The sequence below is a fragment of the Cebus imitator genome, unplaced genomic scaffold (genome assembly GCF_001604975.1).
Source record: "Cebus imitator isolate Cc_AM_T3 unplaced genomic scaffold, Cebus_imitator-1.0 Scaffold421, whole genome shotgun sequence".
Taxonomy (NCBI): Eukaryota; Metazoa; Chordata; class Mammalia; order Primates; family Cebidae; genus Cebus; species Cebus imitator.
This window is the reverse complement of record NW_016107736.1, coordinates 952,578-971,483: the sequence shown is the minus strand read 5'-3', so window position 1 is coordinate 971,483 and position 18,906 is coordinate 952,578. Positions and strand designations below refer to the sequence as shown.

Genomic DNA, 18,906 nt, shown 5'->3' with positions numbered 1-18,906 from the left:
AGCTGATTGCCTTTAGCTAAGATAAAATTATCCATCAGGCTCTGTTTCAAGCCCTTGGACACCAAATGGGATTTTTTTAAGCAATTAGAATGGCAGCACCTCTTGCTTTTGAGATCCCTGAAGCAATAAGTTGATGCTTAAACTATTTATAATTCAGCAGTGGCTGAAAGGCCAAATTTCTATGGATTTCTTATAACACAACAACATTATGTTCTTCCTTTATATATTCTTCAATTGTCCTAGAATAGCTTCCATCACTTCCATTCCTGGTGTGGATTTTAAATCCTCAAATATCATTTAATAAAAGATTTCACAGATATTTGATTGTAAATCTATTTTGAATACCAAAAATACTAGAAACTCGATTTTGAAATGAGAATCATTTAAAAAAATTCACCTTAGGAAAAATAAACTGCTAACAGTGAAGGAATGGGGAAATCTCTAAGTATCGTCTTTAATGTGGGTTGATTTTTCTAATGCATAGACTAGTATTTACTAGAAGTATTGCAAAATTAGAACATAGAAATAATGACAACTTCTAGTTTATCTCTGTTTTAGTCAGACCATGTTTTTCTCCTCTGCTCCTTTTTCCTTGTTCTCAAAACTTCCTTGAATATGAGGTTTTTAGCCAGGACTGGCCACATAATTTGGGGAGCTCAGTGAAAAATGAAAATCTGGCGTATTTTGTTCTAAAATTATTAAAAATCTCAAGATGGCAAAAGGAGAACTTTAAACTAAGTGCAGGATCCTTCTATGTGGGGCCCTGGGTAACTGCACAGGTCATATACCCATAAAACCAGCCCTGTTTCTAGATTTATAGAATTCCAATATGGGAAACTTCATAGATATCAGCTTTCTGTTGAGTCCACAGTCTGACGGTGTTCAATATTTTCCAATGACCAGGATTTTTATCTCTTTTATCTCATGTCCTTTTCTTAATGTCTCTTTTGCTGTATCTTGAAATAGAGGAATATTTTGATATTGTATGAATCTTCTAGGCTATGCTTCCTCTCAGACTTTGTCTTTGATCCTTGTATTTAGAAACATTGTTAAAATATTCCCAAAACCTAAAATGCAATAAAAAAATAAATAATAAATAAATAAAAGCAAAAAAAAATATTCATTGGGTGTGCATTGAGCTTTGATGACAAAGCCCCCATGCAGTAGGTATTTACTCTCATTGGGCTTCTTTTTCTCCTAATTGCAAGATTTGCGCTACCCAGTTTGATATTAGAATGCATATATGTTTTGTTCTGTTTGTTTTGCTAATTAAGAACTATATGATGCAGGATGTGCACATGTACCCCAGAGCCCAAAGTACAAAAAAAAAAAGGAAATATATGAGACTTTATTTTGTTTATGATTATGGTTTTAAAACTCAAATTTTAGAGCTACTTCTCAAACTCTTAACCTAGGAACTTCAAACCAATCTTATCTCCATATATAGCTTTATTTACTCTGGTTGTTATAGCCCAAAGCTTTGAGCTGATTTTCAGCAATTATTCAGTAATTGGATTGAGGATCTGCTAAATTTTTCATATAACAGATTGCCCTTTTTCAGATTGTGTTAATTCTCTTCTTAGGAGCTCTTGAAACTCACAGGTTTGTCAGCATTTGTATATTTACTTGGAGAAGACTTTGATTGCATTGTAGAAAAGAAATTGGAGTGTTCTTGATTTCCCTGCTAATGTTTATCTTCATTGACCTTTTACTTTATAGATGTGTTTGTTTAGAATTTCATTTTATCCATTAATTTTCTATTTTGGGGCTATCTACACAAACACTGCTCAATCACGTATCTCAATATTGCTGAAAGTTTAAAAAATTGGTTTTATTTAAGGAGGTGTGTGGTAGAAAGCTACTACACATGTAAAGCGTTATCTGGGAGATTTGTTTTAAGGTAACTGAAATTATCCAATGACGTTATGAAGGAACACCTTCCATGGTGACACTACTATAAGAAAAACGTAATTTTTTTCCCTTTTGCAACTTCATGGCAAGGAACTCAGACTCTACTTTACATCAAGCCTGAGACCACACTCTGTAGGCAGTAAGAGTTCATCTTGACTCTGCAGTGGGATCTTACTCATTTGGCATTTCTGAAATGAGCTCCATTACTTTTTGCTTCCCAGTGCCACTTTTCTTCTTACCAAGGGAAGAAACTTTCGCTTGAAGTAGAGCTCAGGCTGCTCAAAGCACAGCAGAAAAGGTGAGATTGGCATTCTCTGTGCATGTTATGTAGCCGTAATTGATTGCCTGCTTAACTCTTATAGGACACGCAAGGTCTCTTGCTTCTTTTCTGGCTGTCAGCTCACCTCAGTTTCTGTAAGGCCCACTATTCTTTTAGAAAGTAAGTTGGGGCCAGGCACTGTGGCTCACACCTATTAATCCCAGCTCTTAGGGAGGCAGAGGCGGGAGGATAGCTTGAGCCCAGGAGTTCAAGACCTGCCTGGGCAATATAGCAAGACCCCATTCTCAACAAAAAGATACAAAAAAAAATACATAGAAAGCAAGTGGGTCACAACAATTGTACTTGATAGTAAGGGTAGTCACTAAAAGTCAGGAAATTTCAAATAGGCATGAGGGATCCTGGAAACTGCTGACTACTTTTTGCTTTTAGGCAAAGCTACTGGAAGATACCTAATTCTAATGTCACTAAGTGAGCGGTGACATTTGTGATTTTACCTGATATAGTTTGTGTGATAAGCAGACTGAGAGGGCTCCCAAGCTTGACTCAACAGCCGTTGCTGATCATCCAGTGAGGCAGAGATGTATCCATGGTAATCTTCCTATTGCAGCCAGAATAAGGTTTCCCATAGGCCTTAAAGACCTGGCATATTTTTGGCATCCTTAATAAATAAAATACTGCATTGCATAGGGGTAAATCTAAAACCTTCTTTTAGAGAGAGAGTGAAAGTGGTGATGTTTGCTATCTTATGTCAGTAGGGGGTAGGTAGTGAGAAGAGATTCAAATTGGAGGTTATTAAAACACCTCTATTCTTTGAAGTGTCTCATTTTCTCCATTCTTTAATCATGTAAATGACCAATGAACAACATTCCCAGGGGTATGCGATTGATTGCACATTACAGATGATGAGAAGGATGCTATGTGGAGGGAGACAAATAGTAAATTAAGCAAATTTTATGGAGAAGCATTTTCTCATTTAATGTCCTGTTAGTTTGGGAACATTTAGGGAATGGGGGGAGAAACAAACATGTGACAATTTAGAGAACATCTGTAGCTGGGTATGGATGAGTATAGGTCAGGGATTTGCTTATTTAAAGCATAATGAGAACAATATTAAATCTTTTTCTTCCTGCCTCTTTTTAATTGATGCTAGCATATATTTCCCAGATGAGGCAACAAAAATGGTATAGGTTTTGAGAGCAAAGGGAGGGGGAATTCTAAAGGCAATGACATGGTCAGTGGAAGCCTCTGATAAAAGAAAATGTCTCTTAGGAGCTGAGGGGTGACCTGTTAGTACATCTCAATGAGTAATTTAACAGTTTGATTAATTGTCACTTTGAGAATCCCACAGCCTCTGATTCAGAGAAGGAAACAGAGGATATCACATTGGGGACAGTAACATAAGTCACTGATGGCTATGGAGAGCAATGGGCAGGGGGTTTAGAAGGCGAAGCGTGGAGTACAGCGCTGACAGAAACACATTCAAGACATGGTGAACTAGAATAGCTATATCCGTGGCTAATAAAGAAGAATCCAGAGGCTTCTAAGAAAGGCTTTAGAGTCCTAGATAACAAAAGCAGATAGCTTGATGAATTACATGATACATTCTACATTCTAGTCAGAACTTGTGGATGAAATTGAAGCAGTGGTTCCCAGTTGTTATGGGTTTGTATATTTGTCCTCTCCACATCTCGTGTTGGAATGTGAACTTCAATGTTGAAGGTGGGGCCTAGTAGGAGGTGATTGGGTCATGAAGACTTATGCCTTGTTAATGGCTTGATGCCGTCCTCATAGTAATGAGTGAGTTCTCACCCTCTAAGTTCACAGGAGAGCTGGTTGTTGAAAGGAGCTGGCACCTCCTCCTCTTTCTCTTGCTCTCTCTTGCCATGTGACATGCCAGCTTCCGCTTTGCCTTCTACCACCATTGTAAGCTCCCTGAGGCCTCACTGGAAGCCAAGCAGATGCTGGTGACATGTTTGTACAGCTTGCAGATCTGCAAGCCAAAATAAACCTCTTTTCATTATAAATTGCCCAATCTCAGGTATTTCTTTACAACAATGCAAAATGAGCTAACATATAAACCCTGGAGTTTCTGATTTTAGTAGGCATAAATGGGAATCAAGAATACAGATTCTTAGGGTGTTTAGCAGATTCTGATTCTTGACCTAGCTTGGCCACCACTATTTCAGGTGAAAGCAATTGCCAAATGACCTGAATTCCATCTAGACTATATTATCCTATTGTTTTGAAAAAAAAAAAAAAAGAGTTATATAATAAAGAATATGCAGAAAATATGTATTTTTAAATCTATCCTATTTGAGCATTGACCACTCTCTCTTTATATGGCAAGGGGTTTTAATAGTACCATAAAACCGTGTAGTTCAACAAGTGACCAGTGGATCTACTGTTGTTTGGTGATAAAATGTTCAAGTATTCAAGATTCTTTTTGCATATGTTTTGTTTATCTGTTGGTGGTGAGACACTTTTTCTGGCTTGTTTGCTTGAGAGGGGAAAAAGCAGTTTTAAACAGTTGATTCTACACCTTGAATTTGGAAGGAACAGCAAACATTATATGAGTTTATATAAATGTCTCAGATGAAAAATATAGTTAAAAAACACTAACAGGCATGATTCACAATAGCCAAGAGAAGGAAGTAACCCCAATGATGAATGGAAAAACAAAATGTGGTCTTTATATACAGTGGAATATTATTCCACCCTTTAAAAGGGAGGAAATCCTGTCACATGCTAGCTACTACATGGATGGATCTTGAGGATGTTATGCTAGGTGGAATAAGCCAATTGCAAAAAGCCAAATGCTGTATGATTCCACTTACATAACTATTTAAAAAGTAGTCATATTCATAGAAACATAAAGTTAAATGGTGGTCATCAGGCGGTAGGGGAAAGAGTAAAAGGGGAATTGTTGTTTAACAAGTACAGTTTCAGATTTGCAAGATGAAAAAGTTCTGGAGGTTTGTTTCACAACAATGGGAATATGTTTAACACTACTGAGCTATACACCTAAAAATAGTTAAGATGGTAAATTTTACATTATGTATATTTTATCATAATTTTAAAAAAACATTGGCAGTCTCTCACAAACCATCAAGCCATAAAGGACTTTCTTTTTCAGGTATGTGATAATTTTGACCTCTCACGTATATTTGTACTGGGATTCCAGTAAGTTGTTTTAAGATAGTTTTCAGAAATCTTATAAACTATTGAAAATACAAACTTTTTAGTGTTTTTTTATGTCCACAGTTTTTCCATGGCTCTCTTTTCCAAATATTGAGTGCACAATGGATTTATTTCTTTGCTTTTCTATTCCGAATTTCACTGTGTCATGATCACCATGAAATAGGAAGTACCTGTGGGAAATGCAAACTTCCTGTTCTTTCTTACTTTAATCCCAGATAGCCTACTCGGAAGTTCATATACAGCAAAGCAATACTTTTGTATTAATGGCATTTATGTCTCCCAGGTAATCATGATGCTTTCTGTCATGTGCTCTCTGTTTATTCCCCTGCTAGTCCTTACACAAATTCATGTCTATTTCCATTTTCTTTCTAAGAAGTCTCTGTAATCCAGCTCTTATTTAATCATGCTGATACACTTTTCAGAACTCTCTCTAATTTGTCTTGTCTTTCTGGTCTTGGAGAGCCCAAAGTAACTTAATTTCTGAGTTAGAGAATCTTCTTTTGCCTAAGAAAACTTTGGTGATTATATCATCCAGACAACAATGGCCTTGTAGAGTGTAAGCATAAGAAATGCTTGGACACTCCATAGCAGCATCTTAGACTTTTACTATACATTGAATGAGAAAATGTACAAATGGCACAAAATTACCGTGAATTTAGTAACAATTGTTGTATCAATCACAACATCTAGAGACATTTAAAAAGTAAGAGTACACATGTGTGAGAGATGCATTATTTATTCAATCAGCACACAATATTTATTGGCCATATACCTCTAGGCAACTTCTCTAACCTCAAGCCACCCTCCCACCCTCAAAGAGCTCTATAATCCACTGTTTAGGAGAACCAATTCTTGATTCCAAGCAAATTTCACTAAGTCACTCCAGAAAGAGGGTTTTGTAACCTATCCTAAACACCTCCAGCAAAGGACATTCCACAGGCTTGTGCTTCCTATTCTACAAGCTAATGCTGCAGCACTTAATAACTAACTCCTTCATTTCAGGCTCCCTGCCAGCCTGAAACATCTGCGTCAACCAAAGGCAGTGACTCAGTTTTTCATTTTACTGCTCCTTCTCCCCAAGCCAATATGGCCTGTGGGACCCAGCCTCATGTTGCAGAGGTCAACAGTGGGGAGCCAGTACAACGGATGAGGATTTAGAGACACCAAGGTTCACATCAAATGAGACTTTGTTGTTATTTCACATGTCGATCTCGGACAAGTTGCTTAAACTCCCTGAGTTTCTGTAACCTTGTTTGGTAAATGGAGGCAAAAGCAGTTGATAGACCACTGTGGGGCTTAGCTAGTTAAACTTCTGGCTCTGGACTTATGTTTTCCAAAGGCTGCAAAGCTGACAAATTGCTGTCCTCCTTCTCTTTAGGATCATTAATAAAGTTACTAAAGAAATTGTGCTCAATACTGACCCCTTGGTGGACAGGTACACCCAGATGAGAAATAAAGTGTGTAGCTATTAATTACTCTCATGGTCTTTGAGGTGCTTTAGAATTCATAGGGATTTTTCTTTATTCAAGTATACTGATTTAAAAAATAACTGTATTAGGCCAGGTGTGGTGACTCACATTTGTAATTCCAGCACTTAGGGAGGCCAAGGCAGGCGTATCATCTGGGGTCAGGAATTCGAGACCAGCCTGACCAATATGGTGAAACCCTGTCTCCACTAGAAATACAAAAATTATCCAGGCATGGTGGCTGGTGCCTGTAATCCCAGCTACTCAGGACACTGAGGAAGGAGACTTGCTTGAACCCAGGAGGTGGAGGTTTCAGTGAGCTGAAATTGCATCACTGCACTCCAGCTTGGGAGACAGGGTGAGACTCTGTCTCAAAAATAAATAAATAAATAAATAAACTCTGTTATAATGACTTTGTCCATGGAGGAAAATGTAGCAGGCAGAATAGTATAATTAAAAGAGTACTGGACAGAAATCAGATGATATCTGTGATTGGCTGATTTTATATTTTTTATTGCATTTTAGGTTTTGGGGTACATGTGAAACACATGCAAGATTGTTGCGTGGGTATACACATGGCAGTGTGATTTGCTGCCTTCCTCCTCATCACCTATATCTTGCATTTCTCCCCATGCCATCTCTCCCCAACTCCCCACCCCCTGCTGTCCCTCCCCTATTTCCCCCCAACAGACCCCAGTGTGTGATGCTCCCCTCCCTGTGTCCATGTGTTCTCACTGTTCAACACCGACCTATGAGTGAGAACATGCAGTGTTTGATTTTCTGTTCCTGTGTCAGTTTGCTGAGACTGATGGTTTCCAGGTTCATCCATGTCCCTACAAAGGACATGAACTCATCATTTTTGATGGCTGCATAATATTCCATGGTGTATACTTGCCACATTTTCCCTGTCCAGTCTATCATAGATGGGCATTTGGGTTGGTTCCAGGTCTTTGCTATTGTAAACAGTGCTGCAATGAACATTCATGTGCATGTGTCTTTATAATAGAACAATTTATAATCCTTTGGATATATACCCAGTAATGGGATTGTTGGGTCAAATGGAATTTCTATTTCTAGGTTCTTGAGGAATCGCCACACTGTCTTCCACAATGGTTGAACTAATTTACATTCCCATCAGCAGTGTAAAAATTTTCCTATTTCTCCACATCCTCTCCAGCATCTGTTATCTCCAGATGTTTTAATGATTGCCATTCTAACTGGCGTGAGATGGTATCTCAATGTAGTTTTGATTTGCATTTCTCTGATGACCAGTGATGATGAGCATTTTTTCATATGTTTGTTGGCCTCATGTATGTTTTTTTTGTAAAGTGTCTGTTCGTATCTTTTACCCACTTTTGAATAGGCTTGTTTGTTTTTTTCTTGTAAATCTGTTTTAGTTCTTTGTAGATTCTGGATATCAGCCTTTTGTCAGATGAATAGATTGCAAAAATTTTTTCCCATTCTGTTGGTTGCCGATTCACTCTAATGACTGTTTCTTTTGCTGCGCAGAAGCTGTGGAATTTGATTAGGTTGCATTTGTCTAATAACAGTCTCACCTTGTCTGGGCTTCAGTCATGTCATGTGTAAAGTGAGGTGATTGAGTAGCTAATCATAAAGGGTTCTTGTAGCTCTCTTTCCAAGATTGTGTGCAGATCACATTGCAGTCAATTGAGGCTGATGAAATTACTTTATTTTATTTTATTTATGATTGTCACATAATAATTGTATATTGCATGCAATGTATATATTTATTATATGCAATGTGATATTTGAATGTATATACCCATAGTATAATGATGAAATTGAAGTAATTACCATATCCATCGCTTTAAACATTTATTATTTCTTTGTGTTGACAACATTCAAAATCTTCTCTTCTAGCTATCTTGAAATTTACACTGCATTGTTATAGTCACCCTATTGTGTAATAGAACACCAAAACTTATTTTTCCTGTCTGAAGGTAACTTTGTATCCATTGACTAACCTTCCCGGTGTCCCCCACCCCTCTATTTTTCCCAACCACTGATAACCACTATTCTAATCTCTACTTCTATGAGATTAACTTTCTTAGATTCCACATATGAGTGAGATCATGCAGTATTTGTCGTCCTGTGCTTGGTTTATTTCACTTAACATAATGTCCTTCAGGTTCATCCATATTGCTGCAATGATAGGATTTCATACTCTTTTATGGCTGAATAGTATTCCATATATATGGAATATATATATATATATATATAGTATAGATGTATTTATTCCATATATAATAGTATATATATACTATATATAATAGTATTCCATATATATATATATATATAGAGAGAGAGAGAGAGAGAGAGAGAGTACTTCATTATATATACATACATATCACATTTTTATTATTCATCTGTAGACTGGCATTTATGTTGATTCCCTGTCTTGGCTTTTGTGAATAGTGCTGCCACAAACATGGGTGTGCAGATATCTCATTTCATTTTTTGCAGATATATACCCAGCACTGGGGTTGCTGCATCGATCCTTTGGTACGCCTATTTTTACTTTTTTGAGGAACTTCCATCTGTTTTCCTCAGTATCTATACTAGTTTACAATCCCATCAACAGTGTATAAAAGTTCCCTTTCTCCACATTGTCACCAGAATTTGTGATTTTTAATCATTTTTATATTACTCACTCTCATTGCACTGAGGTGATATCTCATTATGGTTTTGATTTACATTTCTATGATGACTGATGATCATCAGAGTGATGTTGAACATTTTTAAATATATCTGTTAGCCACTTGTATGTTTTCTTGGGAGAGGGGCTTGTTCATATCTTTGGCCCATTTTAAAAATGCCTATTAAGGGCATTTAAGTAATCAATTATTAATTTTTGTATATAGTGAGAGATAGCAGTCTAGATTCATTCTTCTGCATATGGATATCCAATTTTCCTAGAACCATTTATTGAAGAAACTGTCCTTTCCCTTACGTGTTCTTGGTGCCTTTGTTGAAAATCAGTTGATTGTAAATGTATGGATTTACTTCTGGGCTCTCTATTTCTCTCCATTGGTGAATGTGTCTGTTTTTACTGATGTCATTACTTTAGAAAACCTGTGAAAAGCATAACATATAATATATGATTAAAAACTATAACATTAGAGTACTAATGCTACAAGTAGGTACATTAGACTTAGCATCTATACTCAAATGATTTTCAACATAATGAATAGTGGAAAATTTTAAAAGGCTGTGCCTAGACCTTGGTAACCTACTAGGTAACCCAAGTAGAAACTAGGGCAATACAGATAACTGGCTGATTTCAGGGCTAGGGCAGGGAAGGTACAAGATGAACCTAGATTATCTTGTTATATCAGAAAGCCATGAACTGCACAAAAAATAGTGGGGGCATGTCACAAGGACACAAGAACCGGTTTGGAGGAGCTCCTATTGGCCAAGTCTTAGGCAATTTCAATATTAAAATAATAAAGTAATAATTATAAATCCTTGTGGAAAAATGTAGAAAATCATGAGCTCATATAAAAAGCTTGGGAGAAGTGCTTGCTTATAGTAAAATTCTGAATGCTGACTAGCAAATGTGCAGGAAGTGCTAGAGTTAAAAAGTCCGCATTTTGTAAGCATCAAAATAAAGATTGGATAAAATAAAAATCAGTAGATATTAAATCTAGGTGGAAATGCTGATTAAGAAGATGTTTAGATGGAATTAAAGCAATCTCACAGACTGCTTATTCATTGCAGTACTTTTGCAAAGGAGAAATTGGACAATTATTTGACCAGGTGGTCAAAATAAACAACACGAAGGAGGAGCACATACACCGTGTGTGCCTTCAGATGCGATTTCTTGAGAAGATCATTACCATATAACCTACACTTAGAAAGCACAGCTTGAATCTAATCACAAAGAAGTATCGGACAAACCCCACAAAAGGGACATTGAAAATATCAACATCATGAAAAAGAAAGAAACTTTATGGACTCTTTCAGATTAAAGAGACATGACAACTTAATGTAATACTTGACCCTAGACTAAATTCTGTACTGGAGGGGTAAATGCTACAAAGGACATTATTAGGCCAACTATAAAAGGTATGATATGAATATACAGATAGTAGATTCGAAAAAACTAGTTTATCAATGTAAGTTTATGAGGTTGATAACTTCCATAAAGAAGTTATTCTTACAAAGTGTATGCTAAAGTATTTACAGGTAAAGACACATGATATATGTAATTTACCTCAAACCGTTCAGAAAAAGAATCAGAAAAACACTGTAGTCCTAGCTACTCTGGACACTGAGGCAGGAACATCCCTCAAGTCCAGGAGTTCCAAGCTACAGTGAGCCATGATGATGCAACTGCACTTCACCCTGGATGACAGAGGGAGACCTTGTTTCTAAAAATAAATAAAATAATCCAGAAAAAATTTATTGTCAAGTAGTTCAGAAAAAGAGGAGATGAAAGAGAGATGAATGGGAGAGAAGTAACTGATGAAGCAAATTAGTTAAATGGTAGCAAGAAGTGGCTCGGTAAAGGTTATACAGGTGTACCTTACACTATTCTTATTTTTGCAACATTTCTGCACATTTTAAATGGTTTCCAAATAAAAAGGTAAAAAATAAACTTTAAGGAATAAGAGATTTATTTGCTACAATGCCAAAAGCACAATTCATAAAATATTGACAAATTGAACTTCGTCAAACATAAAACCTGCTTTTGAAAAACACTGTGAAGAGAATGAAAAGACAAGCAGTAGGCTAGGGTCAAAACATTTGCAAGCCATATAAAACGCTTGCATCTAAACAAAAGACTTATATCCAGAATACATAAAGAACTCACAAAACTAATAAAAAAAAAAACCAATAAAAATGGTGAAAGTTTTTGAACAAGCTATGTCACCAAAAAAGACATATACATGGAAAATAAGCACATGAAAAGATGACCAATTTCATTGGTCGTTAGGACAATGCAACAAGATACCAATTCAAACCTACTAGGATGGTTCAAACTAAAAGGCTGACCATATCAAGTGTTGGTGAGAATGTGGGAGAACCAAAATTCTTATGTACTGTCAGTTGGGATTTAAAATGGTACCACTACTTTGGAAAATGCTTTGAAGCATAGGCACTTATGATGCCCCCATTAAGTTTTAGGTAAAATAAAATACATGATCTCTGCAAATATTGACTCTCTTCTGAGTAGCAACTGATATTAATACTGGGAAAACATTCCTGTCTGCACATATTCATCACTGTAGAGGATCAAAAGATAGATTATTGTTAATGCTTATTCTGACTCCTTGGAGAGGTCATCGAAGTTGCACAATGTGTGTTGTTAAGAAGCAGCAAAATAAAGATAAAGGGTTGAAGGGAGGAATGGATTAGCAAAAATTACATGATAGGCATTAAATCCATGTTTTAAATTAACCCCATCCAACCAGTGGGGAAAGTCCTAATAAGCCGAATATGTCCTTTGTGAAGATATTAAGCAGAAGCGATGTTTTTAAAGTATTTTGGTGTGTGTGACTAATTTAAAAACTTTATAAACAAAATAAAAAGGGTAAGCTTTTCAAAGATCTTCATGTTTTTTGGTAACAGAGATAACTTTTAAATTTTTCATGTAGTACAGAGCAGTAAGCTAGGCCTTTCTCTAAAAATTCCTGTGAGTCTTTGGAGACAGGAGTTAAGAGGAAATATGATGGCTGCATGAAATCAAAGGGCTCTAAATGGGTACAACGTAGACCAACAGAAAGAATAGAGTTAGCTAGCGATTGAAGGGATGACATCCTAAGTGTGATGAAGTAGATATTGACAAGGCTTTGATTCTCCATAAGCAGGAAAAAACAATGAAGTTGGTTTCTCTGTGTAAGTAGGAACACTAAAGATTAGATTAGCAGTGGCAGCACTCTGAAGTTATACTGAGTTTAAGATCAAGGTAAGTTTAAGGAGGCTGTTGCTAAGCCAGAGAAGGGAATACAGGGTAGAATTTATTCAACATCTGAGAATTGAGAAAAGACATCCAGTTTTACCTATTATTTTGTATTTTTTGTGGGGGGAATGGAGTTTCACTCTGCCTCCCAGGCTGGAGTGCAATGGCATGATCTCGGCTCACTGCAGCCTCCGCCTCCTGGGTTCAAGTGATTCTCCTGACTCAGCCTTCCGAGTAGCTGGGACTACAGGTGCCCGCCACCACTCCCACTAATTTTACGGATTTTTAATAGAGATGAGGTTTCACCATGTTGACCAGGCTGGCCTCGAACTCCTGACTTCAGGTAATCTGCCCACCTCAGCCTCCCAATTGGGATCAATTCTGTAATCCTGTGGAGAGCCAAAATATAGAGATATATACTACACTGACAGGTGTCACTAATGGGGCATTGACCTTAATGATAGATGTAGTGCCAAGAAGACATTAACCCCTCTCTAGACTGTTGATGTTCCATAAATGTCGCTTAATCCAGCTGGGTCTTATCAGAAGATTTTCAATTCATGAAAAATGCTTACTCGGTCTTACATCAAGTTTTAGTTCATCTAGGTGTCTCACTATTTCTTCATGAGAATCCCACTAGAGAGAAGGCAAGACCCAAAAAGCAATAAGTAAATAAAAACAGAAAAAAATTGTTAATAAGGTAACTAAGCAATTTATTTTCACAATAACAAGATTTTGGAAACCTAGTTGGTAAATATAAACCACTTCTAAGATTCCAAAGGAAACAGGCAACTTATTCTTTTTCACACATGTAAAACTTTTCTGATCCTTGAGAAAATAAAAGATTCTTTCCAAAACCTATTTTAAAATTTGAAAATGAAGGCAGAAACGTGACCTTATAATGCAAAAAAGAGAGTTTACATTTGCCAGATTTATTGAAACCGCTAAAAAACGCTCATCAACTTTTCAAAGGCCGGAGACCGCACCAAACCATTCAGAGGAGTCCCTTAAAGGTTTTCCCCGGCAGTCTCCAGCTGTGTCTTTTTTCCTCATGCCTTTATTACCATGAGAATATCTGCCTCTTTTTTCCTTCTCAGCCAATCTATATTCTAATATCAACTTCTCTGTTTCCTCCATCTTTCTTTGTCCACTCTCCATTAACTGGTTACAGTGTAGAACAAAGTTTTTAAAAGGACAATATGCAAGTGAAATATAACCTTTTAATTTAAAAACCAGAGGACTAGAAAAATCCTGTATTTGTTCCTCTTGAGAGAGAAAGAGATCTTTTTTTACTTAGGTGATGTTGGATTTTTTTCCTTTTGGGTCAATAGCCACAAGAAAAAGTTCCCCACCCTTGATGTATGTAGTCAGGGCTGGACACTGACAAGGATGGCAGGATGAGGAACCAGCAGGAATCCAGGACAAATTCTGCTCCATTCCCTGTTGGGAAGGTTGTTTCTTTATTAAACTCCTGCCTTCACCCCACTTCCTGAGTAATGGAAGAAAAATGTCCTTGCCTCCCCTGCCTTGGAATACAGTCATTACTTCTCTTTGGGGGAGGGGAGGGATTTGGTGCCTCCTGACCACAAAATGCTTTGGAGCTATAGGAAGATTAAAGGTTTACTTGTCAAAAAAAAGGCCTGGTGGGATTGGTCATGGGACTTCCTATGCAACAACATCTGGGAGAGTTGCTAACCCTCTCGTTGCTTTCCTGGTATCCTCCCTACATAATCCTCTGGCTCTCCCACATCCTGTTGCTGTGTTGCCAACAATTCCAGAGGCCCTGGGACACTAACATTTACTGAAACACCATCCTCCATGTGCTTGTTTAGGCTGTGAAGGAAATGTCACATGGGGCTTTGTAATCAGAAGATGCCGGTTGAAACTGAACATGTTCACAAACAGCATTCTATATTTAATGGATTTTTCTCTATACCCCAGCTTCCTTTGTCTTATAAGAACACAGCCTAGAGGCTGACTCACTATTTTAACTTAAGTGAGTGTTCTTAAATTTATCTTATACTTGCTGAACATAGAATCATAACCAATGCCCCAAACTGCTCTTTTAACATATTAATTGAGGAGTTCAGTCATCAGAGAATCTTCAGGTTAGGTAAGACCTTATTTTGGTTGTTGGACAATGTTTATAAGAGGTCTCTGAACAATCATAGGGCAGCCAATGACTTTTTCCAAATAGTCATGAGATGAGAGATGCCTCGGCTGTTTCTCCTTGCTTAAAGACAATCTTACTCTGTTGCCAAAGTTGGAGTGCAGTGGCATGATCATAGCTCACTGTATCCTTGAATTACTGGGCTCAAACAATCCTCTCATTTCAGCCTCCTGAGTAGCTATGACTGCAAGCACATGCCACCACACCCAGGTAATTGTTTAATTTTAATTTTTTTTTGTAGAGGTGGGAATCTCACTACATTGCCCAGGCTAGACTCGAACTGCAAGAGCAGTGATATGGATCTCCAGCATCAGTGATATGGATCTCCAGCATCACCAAGAGCAAGCATAGTAGATTTTCAGCCCCACCAATATCTAGAGGGCGGTAGTGAAGATGGTGATTAAAACACCAACTGAAACCAAAGTTTCAGTTTTGGAGACCCTGTGGGGCCTGCATCTGTGGATTCTAAGCTCTGCTAACTGAAATGGTCACTGACAGACAGGAGGAATTTTTCAACAACTGTCAGCACCCATTGGAATTCTCTGAAAAATTCAAGGTATCTCAAATTTTGTATTGGCTATATTGGCTACACCTGCTGTAAATTTCCTTTATGGATCATATAGAAAAGAAATAGGTGGTTTCTGGCAGAGACAGCAAGCTTTGGATACTGATGATACAATCTCGGTACAATCGGGTTAGTGGAATCTGGGGAAAATAGCCTACATTTCTATGAATCTTCAAATCCATAAAAACGTTCCTCAAATGAAGGGATTGGGTATTGGGGATGGAGTCTGTTGATGGTAAAGATGTTAGTTCTACTCTCCCTTTCTCTATGGTGGTGGGACAAAAATAGTTAATTTGTGATGTCTGTATATTATCTATTTCCTCCCCTACCCTGTGAAGGAACATGACAATTTTGCTTATAACTGCATGGCACATCCCTATCTGAAATTTTTCTTGTTGATTTATTTATTTGATTTGTTTTTTTTTTCTCTCCCTCTGCTAGAAGGTAAACTCCAGGATAACAGGAATTATTTTTGCTTGTGTTCACTGCTGTATCTTCAACACCAAGGACAATGCCTGGCACATGGAAAGTACTCAATAAAAATTTGTTTGATGAATGGATAAATGAATATAGTACACTGTTTGGAAATTAAAGTGACATTCAACAAAAATAAATCAAACATTTGATGAGTGGCCAAAGCATATCCTTCCAATTCAAACTAGTGAGTTTTTTGTAATGAGGACACAGTGAATTATACAAGCACCATTTTGCACTTGTCTGACACTTGTTTAGGTTTTGTGTGTTTGTGTGTGTGTGTGTGTGTGTATGTGTTTCAACAACTCATGTTTCATAAGAGTATCAGTTAATCTGGTCTTCAGAGAACAAGGTCTTCTGAAACATAAATCACCCTAAGCCTAACAAACTTTAATTAAATTCACATGTCTCTTGTTTCCTTAAGGGTATTTAGTGATATTTTAGAACACTAACAGAAATTAAACTTGCATTAAATATCCTTGAATTCACCACAACATCTTGCATGGTATTGTGCATAGAAAAATCAATCAGTAAATAGTTGGAGAATTAATGAAGGAATGAAGGAATTAAACCTATCCTAGCACCTGATAAATTTAGATTATTGTCCTAAACTAGTTGAAATAAATAAACAACTATGAATCTGGTCTAACAGTAGTTTCCATTTGCTATGGTAGCTGAAGTAGAAGGTTTGAAATTTAAAGCACTATGAGATGTGTTATTCAAGTTTTCTTTCTTTTGTCCTTTCTTCTTTCTTTCTTTTTTATTTTTTTCTATTAAATGAACAGATCTTCCAGGACTTTGTGGGGACTGTACTGGTTTCCAGGGCACTATATTTGAAAAAAAAAAGTTTGTAAATATTTTTGAATGTTACTCCTTTTAGAATAAAAATATATATGATAAAATCACAGCAATTTTTTGAACATCTAGTAATTTAAATAAACTATTAGATCAGCTATATTAGGGGAAAATAAGACAAAATCATGCCTGTGACTCAATATCAGAATTCTTCACATCAGGAAGAATATCCGCACCCACAAAAAATTTAAAATTTTAAAAGTTAAAAAAAATAAAAACGAATAATATCTTGTGCAAAGAGAAGAATGAGTCCAATAGAAAGATATTCAAAGTACATACTGGCATTCTTAGTTTTAGAAAAGGAAAAATAAGAAATAGTGGAATTGAAATGGAAAACCAAGGAACCTGTTGTCTTAATGTTTATAAGGGGTGAAGAGAGAGAGAGAGAGAGAATAAGAGCAAGAGTTGATTAAGCATATCATATGAACAAGGAAAGATGTATAAGTGTTTTTCAAAATTAGTGTTAATAAAGAAACTGTCTCATAACTAGGTTGGAAATTGGTTTTAGACAGAGTATGTAGTCTTCTAACCAACGGACTTTGAGGATGAACTAGTCCAAATGAAGAAGTAGCTACAGAGGCAGGTAGATTGGGGACAGGCAATGAGAAAACAGTGGTTAAAAGCAGATTCTGACACTTACCTATGATTGAGTGGTGTTCATCCACAGTAGAAATTTCATTCATTTTCTGGCGGCTACCAACATTGGAGAATCTAAAAGTGAATCACTGGGTCAACATAGTACTTTCATTCATTCAACAAATACTTACTGAGCATCTATTGTGTGACTGGCATTGTGCTAGATGCTGAAGATACAGCAGTAAATAAGTCAGATATATTCCCTGTTCTTAAGGAGTTTCTACTGTAGTTGAGGCAATAATTTCAATTAAACAAATACATAAATATGTAATTCCAGATGGTAGTATGTGTTTTTTTAGTTTTGCAAGGATGATACTGCTCTACCAAAAACACCTTACAATAGTGTCGCTTCTATTACACTTACTTCATTCTCATCTAAAAATCTTACAGGGAGAAGTTCAGCTTTGTAGGATAGCTCTGTTCATGAGGGACATCATTTAGAGAAACACATTTCTTCTATATTGTTATTCTACCATCTCCCAAGACACTACTCTTATCAGCATGGTTGAAGCTAGGTAACTGACATTTGCATCCAGGCTCCCAGGAAAAGGAGAAGAGAGGAAGTCCTTTATTTACATAAGCAATTTCTTTTTAAGCAAGTGAGGCAGAAGTTTCTGCTCACACTCAACTGGACAGAATTTAGTCACATGACCACACCTGGCTGTGAGGGAAACTGGGAAAAGTGGTCTCTGACAAGGGAACTATGTGCCCAGGAAAAAGAGAAGAAAAGATGTGGAGATGCCACTAGCATTGTGCCACACGTGTCATGATGGAAAAATGTAGGAGATGAAGGAAACCTCAGAAAGTGGGGAGATCAAGAAAGCTTTAGAGTTTTGGTAACAAAGGTGTCCACCAAAGACGTCCCTGTTCTGTTAACCAGAATTTATAAATGGGTCACTTATGGCAAAAGGGCCTTTGCAGGCATATTTAAGGCAACTGATCTTAACATGAGCAGATTAACCTGGATCATGCAGGCAGACGCAGCCTAATCATATGCACCTTAGTAAAAGTGAAGAACTTTGGCTGGCAGGAGAAGAGATGTGATGGAAGGAGAAGGCAGAAAGATTTGACACATGAGAGGGAATTGACACATCGTTGCTTGCTTGGAGATGGAGAAGATTGCATGGCAAGAAATATGAGTGGCCTCTGTCTGGCTAGCTGCCATCAAGGAAACAGGACCTCAGTGCTACAACCACTTGGAAATGAATTCTTCCAGCAACGTGAATGAGTCTGGAAATGGATTCTTCCTAGAACCTCCAGAAAGGTGCACAGCCCTGCTGTCATCTTTAATTTGGGGCTTGTGAAACCTGAAGCAGAGAAACCAATTGAGTACACCTGGATTTCTAAGTTACATATATGTGGGATAATAAATATGTGTGTTCTTCCTTTCTTTCTCTTTCTTTCTTTCTTTCTTCTTTTTTTTTTTTT

General features: G+C 37.0%; 1 long non-coding RNA gene across 1 annotated transcript; it reads right to left on the bottom strand.

Moving 5' to 3' along the window:
- Positions 1–254: 254 nt before the first annotated feature.
- On the bottom strand, positions 255–17,678 carry LOC108290080. The gene is made up of 3 exons (XR_001819420.1): positions 17,585–17,678; positions 12,078–12,081; positions 255–266 (listed from the first exon to the last, which is right to left on the bottom strand). It is a non-coding gene; the product is annotated as an uncharacterized LOC108290080 (long non-coding RNA).
- Positions 17,679–18,906: the final 1,228 nt, after the last annotated feature.